The sequence below is a fragment of the Chelonia mydas genome, chromosome 7 (assembly GCF_015237465.2).
Source record: "Chelonia mydas isolate rCheMyd1 chromosome 7, rCheMyd1.pri.v2, whole genome shotgun sequence".
NCBI classification, from domain to species: Eukaryota; Metazoa; Chordata; order Testudines; family Cheloniidae; genus Chelonia; species Chelonia mydas.
This window is the reverse complement of record NC_057853.1, coordinates 68,014,243-68,033,850: the sequence shown is the minus strand read 5'-3', so window position 1 is coordinate 68,033,850 and position 19,608 is coordinate 68,014,243.

The window sequence follows — 19,608 nt, the reverse complement described above, 5'->3', positions numbered from 1 at the left end:
TCCAGGAGTGAGACTAGACTGCTAGATTCGGTCTTTAGCCTGTGAAGCAGAAAAGGTATTTCATTCTGCACTGCCATATTAAGACCAAGAGACGCATTTTGGTCCAAGATCCTGGTTCCAGGAGCACACAGTAGGCTTACAGCTGGTTTGAATTGCTAGTCTAGTTACACAGTGATGACTAGATATCCCTTGAACATATTGTTCCTGAAAGCTTTCATCTGCAAAAGATAAAGGTAACAGTAAAAACAAGTGTGATTGTGTAAGTTAGTTGTCCGTCGTTTTGCGCTTGAGAAGATGAAGTGTTTTTCTGTACCCTTGACACCTGTGTAGTGCTGTAACTGGTGTATTGTAAATTCTTTCCTAAGTGTGTGGGTAGGGTAGTGGCAGGATTTGAGTCAGACAGATTTTGCAACCAGAATTATTACAGCTGAATGACTGAGCTAGGTTTTCTTCAAGTGGACGTTAAAGGGGAAAAAGTTTTCACTTGCAAATACTAGGAAAACAATTCTACTTTCTTGATATATTGATAATGTAAACATTTGTATAACCTTTCAGAGACACCAGTCAGCATCAGACATCTTGTCTTTTCTTTGCATTTAGTTTATGTCACAATAGTTCTTTATTCTGGATAAAGATCTGTTAATTTTATGACCTGATGACTAGACTGTAAGGGACATGCTGTACATATACCGTATTATGTTAGTTCAAAACAATTAAACTAATATCTGAAAAAGTGACCACATTATAAATCAACGTTCTTTAAAGCAGTGTTATCTATAGTTATTCTGTCCAAACATTGCAGATTCCAGGAAACGAGAGTGGGCACCCAGGGAAAGCAATCAAGCTAACAGTGTTTCCAATATCAAAATAACACAGGTGACAGTTTAGTTATTCTGCTACTGATAGAAATAATCTCGTTAGCTAACAGCTGCCAGCCTTAATCTGATATCGACAGGTTTTATAAAAAAGACTGTTTGAAATTCAATTTGCGTGATTTGAAAACAGGATTCTAAGATGAAACGTTATCAATGGCATAACAGCACAGCTGGTAAAATATTAAATAAATGCAAACTGAAGTTACAAACTTATTTCCTGCCTGCAGAGTTTTCCTGAGCTATTTTGATATTGGAGGGAAACGTGGAGAGGGATGAGGAGCACTGTTCCCTCTAAACTGCGCGTGTGCACAGATCCTAAACTTTCTGTGCACATGGCGAAACACCGCGCACACAAAAATTTGCACAGAAGCACAATAGTTTGCACAGAAGAAATTTTTTGCGCACACACCCTGTCAAAAATTAGAGGGAACACTGATGAGGAGGGGGTCTTTTGTGAAAGTGGAATGCAATTTGACAGTTGCCACTCACTCTTTTGCTGAATAAAGTATGCTGAATAAGCATTTTATTCAAGAACAAAGTCTTCATTGTGTGATCTAGCTTCTGTGAGTGTGAATTCAAGCTAAAAGTTACATGCAGATTAGGAAGCCACATACAGAACAGAGAAACAGCCCCACCTTAACCAAAGTAATCATAAGAAGTCTGGCCTGTTCCATATTGAATCCTTACTATAAGGCACAACAGGAGACAAGACTTGATTTGTGACATTTTCAGTCTGATATTACAATCTTTGTCCCCTGAGTAAGGCATCAGGAGTATAATGCCCAGCACGATCGTGGAAAGAATATAGGCTTTACTTACATGGAAAAACATCTTCTCCAAACATTTAACAGATTTACAAACAAACAGTCTTGTTCCCATTAAATATTTCAGATAGGGTGATCAGATGTCCCGATTTTATAGGGACAGTCCTGAGTTTTGGGTCTTTTTCTTATATAGGCTCCTATTACCCCAACCCCATCCCGATTTTTCACATTTGCTGTCTGGTCACCCTAATTTCAAAGGAGGTGGATCAGTAAGGAATTTGCTAGCCTTTCCCCTCTTGAGAACCTGGGTTAAAAATCCTGACTCAGTGATGTCCCCAAGGAAAGTGAGCTTCGAGTTTTCACTCTGGTTCCTACTGAACATTATTGTAGGGTGCATAGTTTTGTGTCATGAATATGGATGGGATGAGATGTATTACAGGTTAGACTTGTACAAGCACTTGTCTACGCTCTGCCTCTCAGAGCACTCTCAGTAAAGGACCCTGCTTATGGAATGCTTTAGCAGAGGACATAATGCTGATTCCTAGCATGATCGTGTTCAGTTCAAACTGCAACAAACATCCTTTTTTGTTGAAGCCTTTCTTCAGGAATGGGGCCCATAATTTTCCTCTTTCTTATACCCAGTGTTCCTGGTGTGCGTGTGCGTGCGCGCGCGCGCGCGTGCATGTCCACCAGAAAACCTAGTAAAGGAAGAGAGGTAGATACTTCTTTGGGTTATCAGATTTCTTCCTAAATTTTGCTCTCCAGTTAGATACCAAAGTGGTCAGTGCCTTAAGCATACTTAAGATGAGGCAACGGTCTGGCTTATTTTGTAATTTACTTATTCAAAAATATGAAGAGTAGGTTTTTCAAAAGCACCTAGCTTTGGCCTAACTCTGCTCCCATTTAAATCAAAGATAAGACTCTTATGGATGCCAGTAGGTATAGAAGTAAGGTAACACTAATCATTTTTGAAAATGCCACCCTAAAAAATTATGCACATGTGAATGTGTGTTTTCAAAATATTTATCAGCATAAAATGAAATTGAAGCTGGATCCTTACAATCCATTTGATTATATGAGGATGGAGAGTCTAAGCTGCAGACCGATTGTATAGATCTTCTGCAATAGACAAAATGTTTGTCCTGCTAAACTACAAATAAATAAAAGTGATCCAATAAGAATGTAGCACTCTCATTCATGCAAATCCAGAGTTCTATTTTTAAGACCTATTTCAAAGACTATTCTGAACCTGTAGTGCTATATACAAAGATTGCATTCCTGGACACAGTTTCCAGAATCTGTAAATTATGGCAGTCACTGGAAAGTAAAGAATGCACTTGACATTGAAGAGAGTTGTTGGAGAGGTATTTGGAAACTTGACAATAGAAAAAAGGATGAATGAAGTTTTATCTGGTTCCCTCAAGGCTTTGTTATTAGCTGCTTTTATTCAAACTATGCTTTTCATTCTATACATTTCAATTTGCACAACAATGAATCTGATCAGTTGCAGGCTTTTTAAAAATATACATAAGTAATTTGATTGACTGGCCACACAACCTGTTTAATTACATGATCATTAATTTGTGCAGTAAAGAGGGAGAAAATGGAATTGACCAATCAAATTACAGACTATTGAAAATGTCACAAGTAGCAACAGAGTTTTATACAATCTTTTGCAGGACAGATATAGGGCATTACAATTTGGATGACATTATTATGGAGTGCACAGACTGGAAAACGGACGTGAAATAGCACGATGAGAATCCAATATTGTCTCATAACAAGAAGAGACAATAAAAAGAAATGAGAAATGGTAACAATGTAACACTCTTTAGATAATCATAGTAAGACTAATTCCTTGGTCCTACTGGGATATTATAACCCCTTTCTCTGACATTCCATAGTTAAGGGGTTCCCTGGATGTGACATCTCCATTCTTCCTGATTATTTCACGTACAAACTGGAACTACACAACAAAAAGGAAAGAATACTCAGAAGCAATCACTAAAACAAAAACCAGATGACAATGTTTCTGAATCAGGAAATTGGTTATGTAGGTGTTGGATTCGAGAGAGAATATATAGACTTTGGTATTTCATAGGTAATATAGCAATAACCCTTGTTCATAGTCAGTCAAATGTAATTTCAGACAAGCATAATATATTTGCCTCTTCCTGGGTCATGAGCTAATGGAAGATATATTAATCTTCAATAGGTACATCAAATTAAAAAAAAAATCTAGTAAATATTGAGTCAATATTGACATTTCACTAGTAGTCATTGAGGACCCAGTATATTTTCACAAAAGGATAAACAAAAAACAAACAAACAAACAAAAAGGAGAGATTTCAGAGTAGCAGCCGTGTTAGTCTGTATCCGCAAAAAGAAAAGGAGGATTTGTGGCACCTTAGAGACTAACAAATGTATTTGAGCATAAGCTTTCGTGAGCTACTCCGAAGAAGTGAGCTGTAGCTCATGAAAGCTTATGCTCAAATAAATTTGTTAGTCTCTAAGGTGCCACGAGTCCGTCTTTTCTTTTTTTAAAAAGGAGAGAGAAAAGGAAAAGAGAAACTTGTCCCTAGCAATGTAGACAAAGTCTATAAGAAGTATGTAGATCAGACGGTCAGTCTGGCAATTCTTTGAATGGGTCTGTGCTGTAAAGAAGCCTGCAACATCAATATATATTATGGCTTAATAATCTGTAAGGATGGAAAAGTATGAGAAATTGCTTAATGTACTAACTGGCAAAATGCAATCTCTGCATTTAGCATCACAAAACACTGTTAGGCTTATTCTTTAGGTTTCTGGTTTAGATTCACATAAACATAAGCAAGATCATAAAGGCAGGGAGGAATCTGTAGTGAATGGCGACATTTTTGAGGTACAACTGACTAATGGTTTATTTTCACCATCATTTTATATCTTTAACTTCGAATTCGTGCATAAACTGCTGTGCTTCTTACAGCCTCATTGCCATTTATGCACATCCTATTAGAGGTGAGGACAGCAGTTCCTATATAAAGTTTCAGTCTTTGGACTGGTCCAAAGGTCATTGCACTATGTTAACATCCTCTTATCAACTGTCTTCTTAAATGATATCTCTTTCTCTGAAAGGAACAGAGTATGTTTTACTTTGTTTATAAAGATGCTATTAAATCTACCAGAACAGTAGGGTAGCAAATGTAGCAAACTTCAATCTTATGAAATGTCACAAGGTAAAAGAACAAGATTATTGAACAGGGAAGACTAATGGACAATTAACCTGTTCCACCCATTCATAAGCCAGTTTCACTCTTTTACAAATGACAAAGGCTCAGCCAATGGCCAAACAGATGTTTGGAACTCAACATGATTGTCGTCTTAACTGATACACACAGTGTCAAATCCTTTTCACTTTGGTCACCCTTAAGCATCCAACTAGTAAGGTAAGCAGAATTTAGATCTAGCAGAAGATTCATGGTACCTTTTTCCAGTTCTTTATACTTAGACATTTTTAGGAGCATATTGGCAACCCGCTCTTCCCCCAACCCCCGCTCCCTGTAATTTTACAAAACCTAATACTAATGCTTTGTTGTTTTGCCTATTCATCCCAACAGGGGCAGGAGTGGGATCACTTGACTTAATAATGGGTTTTCACCCTTGACATCTTTGAGACAATAATAATAGTTCTGAGATATGAAAAGTGTTCCCATGTGGTCCGTGGAATGGAAAAAATGCAAACTGCCCTTTCTGACTACATCATATGCAAGAATAGCAGGAAGGAAAAGTGAATGATTAAGAATACATTCCATCATGTAAAGGTAGGATTTTATCTAGTTGAATTAAATTTTAATAATGGTTTTTAAATAATTATTTTTAATTAAAAGATGTAAACGAGAGACTGACACATTAGCCTTCTTTTCTCCCATTTCCTGTCCAGCTTCAATTCCTCTTGATGGAACTGGAGATAGCCTTTTGTCAGTCTCTTAACACAATCCAGATCTTAGCCCAGTACTTTGGACTTGTGCTGAATCTATGTTTACCCTTATTTTTCAACCATTGCCTGTCTTAGCATCTCCCACATTATGCTTGTCAGCACACAGCATCACTAGTTCAGCTACTGAACGATGTGCCTAAATAATGTCAGATACAAAAGCACACCTAAGAATTAATGAATTCTTTGGAATTGTGGATGTGGACTCACAAAAATGTGACTGCCTTGTTAGCACTGAATTTAGGGTAGTTTGTAAGAAACTGAGGTTCTAATCTATTTTTATATGTTCCCATAAGAAATGTTTGAATTTGAGCATTGTGGCTATTTGATTTTATACTTCTGCTACAGTGCTAGACCTTTAAAAGCATAGTGTTGGAGGTGGGGGGAGAAAATACCCACTAAAAAGGGAGATTGAAAATGCCAAAGTGACCTATGCTCCAGTTTCCAGGTGACCCGAATCTGGAAGTGCCTCAGTCTGATCTGAATATTTCCGACTCTTTGAATAGGTTCCATTCATTCTGAGCAAAGACTGAATGGGAGTAGGGTATTTTTTGTATCCAAACTAGTTCTCTTACACCTGTTATTGAGGAAAATGAAGCACTCTCCCCTCATAGGGCTAATATACTGTCTACTCAGTGATCCTAACCTGAGCCAACCACAAAAGCCAAAGATCATGATTTTGCATTAAGTGAGATAGTCAGTAGTTGAGCAGATTTACAGCAATTCAGAGTTTAATCCAATTCTTCCCTTCAATTGGTCCAGTGCTCCCCTGCCCCACTCTTCTCCTATCCATCCAGCCATACCCAAACACAGCCTGTCATATCAGCTGCTTTTTTTAATCTTCCCTCAGACAGTGCTACACCTCTCCTCAGCATCAAATCAAACAGCATGCTCCACTACCAAAGTCACCCAGGTGTACCTCAGCAAACACTTCACATCAGTTCACAGAGGTAAAAACTCTCCAATGTACTGTGAAAAAAAGCAGCCTGTAAACCCACCAGATCTCTCCTATTACTGAGTAAGATGCCTAACTTTCACTTGTAAACGGATAATAAAAATAAACCAGCCACACTGCAGATTGTTTAGGAGAAAAATGCATAAGTAACTAGATAGATTAAGTTGCCTATTGTGAGTAGCTACACCAGTGACTTCAAATTAACATCTCATCTTTCATTCTAAAGTAAACCACCAACTGCAAAATGGCTGTGCACGAGAATAAAATCCACAACCCATCAGAATCACAGATAAGGGACTGTGAAATCTGAATAGCTAGACTTGGGGTGGGGGTGGGGGAGAGCGGACAAATAAGAAAATGTAGATAAAAAAATCCCAGAGAAGTAATTATATCCCAAATTAAGGACCCAATCCTGCAATGTGTTTCATGTTGGCAGATCCCTGCCTCTTGAAAGCAATGAGGCTCTGTACAGATACATAGATCTATCAAGAAGTTTCAGTTTCAGGGACGAAGATGGCAACCCAGACCCAGGGCCTGAGAAGAAGAGTGAGAAAGAGAGCTGATTAACAATGTTAAAAAAAACAAACAAACAAACTAAAAAAAAACCCCACACACCACATCTGTGAGGTAATTTCTAAAAAGAGTGAAAAACAATGATGTATTTGCAGCTTTTACAAAAATTACAGGTTTTTACAGGGTTTCCCCCAACTATTTTGTTTCCTGAAAACAAAAAACAGGTTAAAGAAAAAAATTATGTCGTCAAAATGTATTTTCACTGCCCCTTCGCCCCACAGTGATATTAGCCCCAGTACTATGGCAGGGGGGAGACATAGAAATAGGTCGTACAGGCAAACCCAGGCCAGAAGTATTACAGAAGGTTCATGAAGCAAACACTGAAAGTGTTTACCTAGCGGCACAAGGTGGCAGACTGCTACGTGTTTGCCTCAGGCACAGCTGGAGCCAGCCAGCGAGAGAGAGGGGAAAGTAGGACAATTAAAAGCAGAACGAAGGAGAAGGAATTCCTCAAACAGCTGTGTCAGGCTGCAGGCAACCGAGGAAGATCAAATGCAGACCGTGAACAGTTTAAAACAAAATGTTTCTCAGTAGAAGATAAAACATCCAGGGAGCCGCAAAGTTCAATAGGAGAGAAGTGAAATGGCAACTTTTGTGGGCAATATTGGTGAATTTGATGAAAACCACAAATCATGGGTGGTGTACTTCAAATGGTTTGAGTAATTAATACCCTGCAATTCCTTTTCAATTGGACAAGTTTCAACCTTACTAACAGCGATGGGTCTGAAGACACATGGACTGCTGTGTGACCTATTGTCTCCATCTGTGCTAGGAGCTGCCATATATGCTGCAATTACTGCAGCAACCTGGGAACATTTTTCTCCTACCCCATTGATGACAGCAGAACAATTTCAGTTTCATCAGTGACATCAGAGATGTGGAGAGTCAGTAGCACAGTTTGTTGCTCTTCTAAGGAAGTTGTCAGAACATTGTCAGTTTGGACAAACGCCAAGTGATGCCCTGCATGACCAATTTGTCTCTGGATTACACAATGACCAGGTCCAAGAGAAGTTGGCTGCATGAGCACTTACATTCAAAAAGGCTATTGAGGTAGCTATTGCCGGGAAACCACAGGGAAGGGTTCTCTGGAATTTAGTGTCACCTGAGAAGTTTGCCTCCTGAATCAGGGAGGCAGAAGACCATGGAAACAAAGAATTTCCATGTGGCCATAGCGCACAAACTATGCAGACTGAGAAGGATTGCTGGGCATGCCAGGTCACTTGCAGGAAGTGCCAGAAGAAGGATCACATCACCGTGCCTATCACACAATTCAATGACCAGCACCACAGAGTAACTCTCCATCCAAGACAACACCTATGAAGAGCGAACCTAAGAAAGGATGGAAGTTGGGAATTTGTAACGTGGAAAAAGACAAGAGCTCTAGTGACACTGACCAAGACCCAGCACTGAACGGGTTATCGGAAGCTGGAGTTAGAGATGGCTTCTGGCTCATACCCTTAATCAAGGGAGTTCCTACAAGAATGGAGCTTCATACTAGAGCTACTATCTCACTAATTTCTGCATCTACCTGTCACCAGACTGTGTCACAAGTTGTCCTGGTTTTGAAGATTTACAGAAAAAAAAAAACTTAGTTCCCAAAGTGATACTACCGGTGAAATGTCCAACTAGTTGATCAGTCATTTTCCCTTATGTATAATTAAAGGAAAACATCCCCCATTATTTGGCAGAACTTGGACAGAGATAAAGGTGATCAGGAAAAACACCTTAAAACCTTCAAGAAATACTGAACAGGCACTCCAAAGTTTTTGCAAGAGAAGAGTTGATCAACATGTCAGTAAAACTCACTGTTAATTCTGATAGCCAGCCAAAGTATTGAAAGCCCAGAGTTATGCTGTATGCTTTGAAGTCTAGGGTAGAAGCTGATTAGTAAACAGTGGAGTCTTATCATTGGTTTCACACAAGGAGTGGGCTACCACCCATCATAGTATTGGAGTTGCTTGAAACTTTGGAGCCAGGTTCTGTTAGCCTCACTCAGTTTGAGTAGTACTTCACTCCATTTGTTTTAATGGCTCGACTTGCAGAATATATTACTACTCAGTCTGGATAAGGGTGCAAGATTGTGGACCCAGACTCATAGATATTAAGATCAGAAGGGATCATTATGATCATCTAGTCTGACCTTCTGCACAATGCAGGCCACAGAATCTCACCCACCCACTCCTGCAATAAACCTCTCACCTATGTCTGAGCTACTGAAGTCCTCAAATCATGGTTTAAAGACTTCAAGGTGCAGAGAATCTTCCAGCAAGAGACCCAGGCCCCACGCTGCAGAGGAAGGCAAAAAACCCCCAGGGCCTCTTCTGTTCTGCCCTGGAGGAAAATTCCTTCCCGACTCCAATATGGCGATCAGCTGAACCCTGAGCATGTGGGCACAATTCACCAGCCAGATACCCAGGAAAGAATTCTCTGTAGTGACTCAGATCCCACCCCATCTAACATCCCATCACAGGCCATTGGGCATATCTACCACTAGTAGTCGAAGATCAATTAATTGCCAAAATTAGGCTATCCCATCATATCATCTCCTCCATAAATTTATCAAGCTTTATCTTGAAGCCAGATAGGTCTTTTGCCCCCATTACTTCCCTTGGAAGGCTGTTCCAGAACTTCACTCCTCTGATGGTTAGAAAACTTCCTCTAATTTCAAGTCTAAACTTCCTGATGGCCAGTTTATATCCATTTGTTCTTGTGACCACATTGGTACTGAGCTTAAATAATTCCTCTCCCTCCCTGGTATTTATCCCTCTGATATATTTATACAGAGCAATCATATCTCCCCTCAGCCTTCTTTTGGTTAGGCTAAACAAGCCAAGCTCCTTGAGTCTCCTTTCATAAGACAGGTTTTCCATTCCTCAGATCATCCTAGTAGCCCTTCTCTGTACCTGTTCCAGTTTGAATTCATACTTCTTGAAGATGGGAGACCAGAACTGCACAGCGAGAATCTACCGGTATCATTTGTTCCCACATGAGGAATGATCAGTGGATTCTTTCCCGCTCCCTTTAGAATCCTCTTCAACCTCAGGTCCGCACAATTGATCGACAAATAATTAAACATGGGCCAGCACCCCACGTAGGGCCTCATCTTGCTTGAGCAGCGTTCTTCTGCTGGCTTCAATGAGAGTGGAATTGAACCCTTAAAATGTATTCTGTGCACTATAAATAAGGCAAGAGTGTTTGGGAAGAGGCACTGAAATTTGACAATAGCACCATTTCCATACTGTATTTACAAAGCAAAGAGAAGGAGCTAGCAAGTGGTTAATTTGTCACGCGTATGAGTTTTGGCCACTTAGCTCAGTTGTAAATGGCAGAGGGCAGGACTTTTCCATCCCTTGCACTAGACTGAGACATTTTAATTTTAATTTTCTGTGATTAGAGTTATTTGACCCTTAAACAATTGCAGGATGGGAAAGGAATCATGCTGGGCTAATCTATATGAAGCTAACAGAGAGCAGGAAAATAAACAAAACAGCAGCTAGCAAGTAGAAGCCAGCCTTTAATAATGTCACTTGTTTCAGAGTAGGAAAAACTGCATGGTTTCTTTGCTTCTACAATATTGAATTACCCATAAAACTGGCAGCAGTGATAAATCAAATGAGAGCTGTTTGACAAGCTGGGCTTCCCGTACATACTCAAGATAGTTGACTTATCCTTATAGTCTACAGAATCATTCAGTGAATGCGCAAAAACTCCTGCAGTATTCCTAATACAAGTTCTTTGAGGACCGTGGCTGAGAGATGCTTTACACATTCTAAATATTATATTCTATTTTAAGACCAAATATTGACCTTGTGGTTGGCAAGAAAGGATACGTAAGCCCCATCCAACCATGTGTGTCAGCTGCAAACTGGCTGCGTCCCATGATTCTGATCCACTTCACATTCAGGCTGCCCATGATGGGGAAGGGTCCCAGAGCTTCAGCCCAAGTCCAAACATCTACACTGCAATTTTATAGCCCCACAGCCTTAGTCCTAGTCAGCTGCCAAAGGCGTTTTGTTGCAGTGTAGACATACCCTCAATATCCGTGACGCTACTTTCTTGGATGAGCTTCCACATCCGTATGAGCTTCCTACCTCCATCCCTATGAATGTATCACTCAAAATCAGTAGGGATGCACAAGTCTGTCCACCCAGAGCTCATTGAAGAAAAGCATCCATCTCTATAAGGATCTGAACATCCCAACCTGAGACACTCCCAGTGTTTTGAACTGCTCAGAATCTGCACATGGACCTGAATTCTCACCTCATTTTGAATTACTGTTCAGGTCTGTTTGTTAATGTGAAGTGTAGTGTTGCTTCATTTGTGCACAAGGAGTGATCTGGTTTATTGCCACGTAGAAGTTATAGCAAGTAAGGTATAATCCAGACACCCCGTAAACCTTTGCTACATATTCCAGTAATGGAAACAGCCCTCGCTTTTGTTCTAATTCATCCTAATGAGACAATTCAGAGAAGTAATAGAAAAATCTCACAGCATCTACAGGGTCAATGACCCACAAAGCAAAAATTCTGAGTAGTCTTTCACCTGACAGCATATATCCTTTATGGTTCCCCTGGAACAGATCTAGGAGTTTAAAATGTCCATTTTGAAAAGCCTATTAATTACTCAGAGTATAACAATGACCCTTTCAAAGCCATCCTCCACTATCTAGTGAACAACACCTAGTTTGAATAGTCTAATTCTGTTATAAAAGTCACATACACTGAGTAAATAACGTGCAGTTAGATGTCCATAATTACATATTTGCCCCACATTAGAAGATAATAGATCCAAATGAGCAGATAGTCAACTACGTCAATTCTCCCATGTCCTAAAATGGACGATTTGTTCTGTTCTTTGGGTTTTTAATTTTTAAAAAAGTTTTAATGATAGAAATTAAACCATAAAAAGTCACTGATCTCAGTCTTGATTTAAATTCAGAAAAGCTAGGTAGCTCAGAATCAAGAACAAAACCTAAAAACAACCACACACACACGTGTTTTGGTTTTTGCCAACAATAGGATAAGTTAGTTGAAGCTGGATCACTGCCTTCGATTTCCAACCTGGGTTCTAAATTTTCCTAGCTTTGTGGATTTAAAACCTTAGGCCTATCATGTTACTTACACGTAAGCTGGGTTATTTCTATAGAACTGAACCGTGGTCGGCCTGAACAGTAGACGCAGTATTGTCAGACAGCATATTAGCTACTAGTGTGAGGAACTCCCCTACTTTACGTGACAGATTAGTTTTGCTGTCAAATAATGAAATTTAATATTCTTGTGGCTGTATTCAACCATCACCAACACAGTGGCTATATGCAGGCACTGAATGCATTTGTCTTTTTCCCTGGTAAATTTTTGGGCAAAGGATTTTTTGCAGATTACTCACAAACTGCCACATTTTGGGCATTTTTTTAAGACAGCTCTCAGAAAAAAAAAACAGATTTCTAATATTGTTTATTTTTGCTATTGCTGCCTTTTTTGGTCATGCACATATTAGTCTTGTAAGCAAATGTCAGGCCATACATTTTTTATACAACCTGGATTTCCCCCCCTCCCCCCGAAAGAAATTAAATTGTCACTGTGTTACAAACTGAATGTGTTCTTAAGAAACCCATCCATTCACTATCCAATATTCTTAAAAGGGACACTCTAAAGGTTGTTAGCCCCAAAATTGCGTCAGCCTATGTTCTTTATCAAATCCATTTCATTGTCTCCCTCTTTGTGTTCATTCAAATCGGGGCTTCCTAGGGTTTAAAAAAGTGAATGTGGTGCTGCTGAAAAGTGCCAGATTAGAAGTCCTAGAAATTGAAGCCCTACTTGATCATAGCACAGGTACAGGAAAGACAGTGGGAATGCAAGCTTCCCTAGCATGCCCCATCATTGTGTTTCAACCTTAACCATGGAAAGGATCAAGGCGAAGAGCCTAATTGTCCCTTGCCCTGTATCTTCATTTACACCAATGTAAAAAATGAGTGCAAACCCCCTACTTCTCTGATATTGTAGGCTTTTACACCTACTTTGCACTGGTGTAAAGGGGCAATTGTGAATGGCACTTTCATATGTTAACTTGAACAACAACATTAGAGGTCGATGTCCATGTTTGTCATCTGCTTTCTGAGTTTCGGAGACATGGAATGAACAGGGTAATACCTATTATTAGAAGGATCTTGGAGGGCAACAGTTCACTAGATGTGCCATGGTTTTAAAGTGTTGCTCACACCATCCTCCCTCTGCCATCTTCAGGCAATGCCTCAATATGCCCAGACTCACATAAGCCCTTGGCACTGTAAGATTCAGGAGGTTCCAGATCCTGAAGTAACCCCACACACTTAGCTAGCTCCCCAGAGAGAATACCACACATGTACAATTTAAGAACCACTTCCTTTACCATTCCTTTATGCTTACTCAGGATGCGATCTCAACTACACTTTCAATCAATAAAGATTAGAATTCTTTCATATTCCACCTCACCTAATGACTATCTTTTTTATTGTATGGCCCTATGCCCTGCTACCAATACTGCATCATTTCTATGCAGAGTTGTGGCGGCTTACTTGATCCAGAAGTTACATGTGCATTTCTTCCCTTTCCTCATACAAGAGGCTAGAAAACAAATCTCTTCATATCACTATCACAATCTCTGCCACACAACTCAAAGTAATCCACAGATCTCGCCGACACACCTCCACCCAGCAGAGCTACGTATTGCCTCCACCATTCAGTACAGTACCTAACACTAACCACTCTTACTTCACCTAAAGTATATGCAGATAATAAATGCTTAATAAATGTTCTCATATCCCAGCTTGCTCCTGACAATACCCTCTGTAGTAAGACTTCTGTGCTTTGCTGATTGTATAACATGCACAATTCTGCACTGAAATGATGCACACTGGACACTGAAGGTACACATGCTGCTCTTCCCTTTGCTCACACACATTGGAGATCTCCTCAAATGTAAATCTCATGTCATAACCACAGCTCTGCCACACGCTTCAAAGTAATCCATGCAGGTCCTCATATCACAGACACACTTTTACCAAGCAGGCCCAACTACTGCCTCCACCGGTGTCAGTAGGCCTAACACACTGACTGCAACTGGACTGTATCCAGGTAATTCCCACTGGCTACTGCCAGCTCTAGGGAAACAAAGAGAAAGTAGAGTGGATAACACATCTCCTTTCCTTTTTGTCCTTCAATAGCATTCGATGGAATCCTGTGGGTGAGAGTGAATGGGTTATCAGAGAGGTGAAGACCTTGCACATTTCAACTGTGAGGCTGGCAGAGTAAGAGGTCTGTGTGCAAATTAGAGCATTACTGAAAGAGCACAGAGTTAAGTTTCTACTGGCAACCTTGACTCTGTATTTCCTGGTTTTCAGAAGTCTGAGTTTTGCTCAGCTCAACATTCTGAGAAGGGATGATGAGCCACCAAGCAACCCGAACTCTGCATTAGTATAGTTTCTTGCCATTGAATTTCCTAGGTTAAAAACAAACAAAAAATCCCCACAAATAGGAGAAGGCATGTTATTAGGAGTTAGGCAGTTGTACTTATGCCCTGCAATTAGCATACTCAGCCAGCTGCTATTCTCCCCCTCTCACATCAGCTTCACCCCACAAGACCTGCTTGGACACACCTCCCCAGCCATGCCCCTGACCCGTTCAATGTGATCCCCCCTCTAACCTGGCCCCTCCCCACTACAAGCAGGGAACTCCTCTCCCTGAAGTCTTCTATTGCCATTACTTCCCCTCCTATAACCCAACTCACACTCAGCCTATTAGAAGTTACTTTGAGTTGTGCTTTGTTTTGAGGTACTTATAAAAAGATGAGAGTGTACTTTGGAGAAGTTAGTATTTTCTACTTGCAAAAGGTCACTGAACCTCTCCAGCAGCTAGGAGGAAGGCTGGCCACCTGAAACCTGCTGCTGCCACTGGACACCATCTCAGACTTTGGGTAACTATATTTTGGGGTGTGCTAGACTATTTGCTATTTTAGATGTGTGCTTTGTACTCGATAAAAAGAAGGATTTTGGTACACACGGGTGCTTCTACCCCAATCATTAGCCTTATCATGCACCCTCCTGAGACTTACCAAGTTTCAAAGAACTCTAAGCAAGTAGAGTTTAGAAGACTTAGAAATATAAACTTTTAAACACATGTTGCGACAGAAACGTAACTTTAGCGGTGCTGTCATGCCACTATTATTCACAGTGGCCACAGTACAGTAGGCTTCTCACAGAACACATAGGTGGGCACATTCTTTATGTGGATGAGCTTGAGTCAAATTATAGACATGACAACAAATGGTCTACAAATAGTCTACAGATAGTAGATGGGAGAATACTTAAAATCTACATTCTCAGCTGATTACTCTGTGTGTTGACCATACCTTTTTTTTAAAATCAAAGAATTCTCATAGAAAAATTGCACTTCAATAATATTAAGGTTGGGTGACCATGCTCCAAAAGCAACGGTGCTCACCCAGGATGTACCAAGAATGTCCTCTAGTATAGAGCCGCCGTTGTGCATAGCTTCTTCTGCAGATGGCTTGGGCATTCCTTGTCTTTGTTGGGTTTATTTTATGCGTATGGGAGGGTGCACACTACACTGAATTGAGGGGTCAACACTATCTTTCAATAGCATTAGGGGCCTGATTCTCCACTGCCTTGAATACTGTGTGACTATTGTCACCTGTGCAAAATGTTGCCATTGGTGTAAGTGCATGGAGAAACCTGGCTGGATGATGAACCACAGACATTTTACAAAGGAGTAAGCGACTACACAAGGTGAAAGGGAGTGGAGAATGAGGGAGCGATCACCGTATCCAACTCCAGTATAGAGAATGAGGGAATGATCCAACCATGTCCAATTTAACCATTTATTCCTGGAAATTTGAAGCTATGCAGTTTTCTGATTGCAGTGTATATTGTGGAACTGCACACCTCCAGAAAGCCTCACAGGAGGCAAGAACTCTAATTCTGCAGGATCAAAGGCTGCTTCCATAATGAAAAAGCAAACACAGAGTAATTTTACTGGCTGTCAGTCTTCTTAGATTATTTTATGCATTGCTTGAAGCTCCACATAACTCTGTTTAGACTGACATGGCAACTTGTGATTAGATAGTAAATTTACTGTTTGAATAGCGTGAGCATCAGAGAAAGCCATCAACAGCAGTGTTCCAAATTCCAATATAGTCTGGCACGCTCCACTGCTCATAAGCATCTCTGAAGTAAAGCACTGTAGTTAAGCTTTCACCTTGCATGCAGGTCTAGAATTCTTAGGAAGAATAGGAAGGGAATTACCAGAAACTCCAACTATTCTGTAAATTATTACAGCTTTGTCCTTGATGATACAACAAACTTCGGAGGTGTGGGGAGTGAATACCAGGAAGCACCAAACATTAAGAGCATTGAACACACCCAATTCAGGGTGAAATTTTACCTAAGTAAGAAGATTCGTGTCTTCAGGTGAACTTGGAGCATACTATAAAGCAATAGCCTATTCAAGCAATTAGAGAGTCATAAAACTCACTTGGTACTTCTTGGTGATTACTGTAAGCCTTTACGTGGTATTTAGAGATGCAGGACATGTGACTTCAACCATCTAACATGAAATTGGAACCAATGCTAAAATAGCATGGTATTTAAGTGCAGATGCATAATTTGTTACATATTTTCAATTCATAGAATTTAATACCAACAGAGACCATTAGATCATCTAGTTGGCCCTCCTGTATATTACAGGCCATTACATTTTACTCAGTTACCCCTGTATTGGGCCTCATTAACTTATTTGGCTAAAACATCTCTTCCACAAAAGGCATCTAGTCTTGTTCTGAAGACATCAAGAGACGGGAAATCCACCACTTATTCTGGTAGTTCATTCCAGTGGTAAATCAGGCTCACTGTTCATTTTTGTTTTTGTTTAATTTTTAAATTAATTTTCTGGCTTCAGCTTCCAGCCACTGGTTCTTTTGATGTTTTTCTCCACTAGATTAAAGAGCCCCTTTAGTACCCAGCATCCCCCACCCCCTGCCACTGCCCCAGAAGAAAAATCTAATCAAGGCACCTCTCAATCTTGTTTCTAAGAAACTAAACTGATTGGGGTCTGTTTCTCACTGTCGAGGCATTTTCTCTAGCTCTTGAATCATTTTGTGGCTCTTTTCCGCACTCTCTACAATTTTAAAACATCCTTTTTTAGGAAAGTTGACACTAGAATTGTACATGGTAAAATCACCTCCCCCCTGCTACTCACAACTCCCAGGTTTATACAGTCAAGGATAACACCTTTGTTGCCAGAGCATTGCACTGGGAGCTCATGCCGAGTTGCTTATCCAGTATAAACCCCTAGATCCTTTCCTGGAAAGCAGTGTCTCTGAAGACAGACCCCCAGAGATGTTAAGACTATATTCGGTTTTAATATTCACCATTCACACCATACTGATTGGACAACTTATGTAACTAATCAGGGGAAAACGCCAATTTAGCTTACACAACTAAAAAATAGTGGTAATTGTGAATTTTGCAATCAAAATTCAAGATCTGCTTTCAGAGAATATTCAAGTGAAAATTTTGCATTGAATTGCACTAGTAAAGATCAAGCACTCAAGTATGTAGGGGGTGAACCCTGACAGGGCAAACATGGAAGGACTGAAATTTGCTTTCAGATGAGAAGATAATGGAAAATATTTCCACTCATAGCCCAGCCCCAGATACATTTTCAGCTCTGTTCCTGCAAACAATGGCCCATGTGGCCAACTTTACTTGTGAGTAATAATACTGAAATCTATGGGACTAGTCACATGTCTAAAGCATGTGTGTATGTGTTTGCAGGATCAAAATATTATGGCTATTTTAGTCTATACCCCTACCAGGGCTGGACTGCTCTCTACTGTATATCCATTTCATGACAGCATTAATGGAATGTTAAAAAGGAAGAGAGAAGGAGGGAGGTGTTAGATTTATGCATATAGGGCCCAGTTCAGCAAAGCACTTACATATGTTCTTAACTTTAAGCAGGTGATTAGTCCCACTGAAATCAAGGGGACTACAGATGTGCTTATAGATAAGCACATGCTCAAGTGCTTCACTGAATCAGCCTTAGTATTTCATCCTGCAAGCTTTGGAGGGTCTTCAAACACACATTGAGGTGGATGGGAGTTGAGAGCGCTCAGGACCTGCAGGATCATGCTCAAATTTCAGCACCTTTAGAAACTCATAGGAGTCCTGCCTTCTGAAAGCTAGCTTGGTGATGAGTTGGTGAGCAGACTTTATTTCAGAGGTAGAAAATGCTAATATAGGGCTTGGTTGTAAACTTGCGGTAAGGAGTTCCTCCCTCCCTTGCATGGGATATCCACAGACATTGCAGGAGGCAGAAAGAAAAGCCATCACTGGGCTGCTACAAAGACAAGTGAGGAGTGGGCGGGCAGAAGCAGGGATTGGGCAGAGCAGGACAACAGCTGAGCCACAGTGGAGATGAACAGAGATGCACCAGGAAAAGGGGCGGTGCTAGGTACTTCCTCCATGGGGCAAGGGAGCAGCATGGACCACATTGTGATACATTGCATGCTGACCCTTAACGGGGCTTGATTGCAAGGTGCCAATCCCAAATTAATTTCAATCAAAAGAGGGAAGACAACAAGGATGAGTGGTATTTCTATTAGCTCCCATTGACTTTGGTTCTTTATTTAAGAGACATCAGCAGTATTTCTTGTCATAAACAGTCCTCTAGAAACCCTCTGTTACATTACTCTGAAAATTGTGGAGTGGCAAGGGAGAAAAACAACCACCAGCCTTTTTCTTGTGGGAATTTCTTGTTCTGGTTTTTTTTTCTCCTGACATTTATAGCAGCAATAAAGCCTCAGTATTCCTTTATCTGCCACAAAAGGGTCCCTCTGGTCCCAGGGATTCACCACTCCTGCAGCTAATTATCTGCTAGATAAAGGCCACTGAATTGACCCCTATTCCATAGCTATTGACCTAGGTGCTGCATAGTGGTGTCAGAGTTCTAACAATCCATGCCTTCATTGGAGCTCATTAGCTGGGTGATGATATTTTAAATGCCTATCTAGTCCTCAGCAGTTAACTACTAGTAAGCAGTGAATGGGGAGTGCCCAGTGCTCTTGCGTTACTGTGGTAACAGCTAAAAATGACTGTAGCTCACCAGTCAGTTGAAACGAACTTTGCTTTATTTTCTCTTTTGGCAAGAGTATTTTAAAAATAAAAAACTTCCTGGAACTTGCCACTGGACTGTGTTAATGCTGACACTGCTACTGCTGATTCTAATTCCACAAACTGCCACAGCTCCAGCACTTCTGAGGCAGATATGGAGGGCCAGGTTTTCGAAGGCACAGTCTGTGTGTCCCCCACCTCCCGCATCACATCACCTGACCTGTTTTGCAGTGAGACAGTTTTGCAGCTGCTAGGTAGAGTGGAGAGCATTCTTCTCTGGGGTAGAGCCAAAAAAAAAAAAA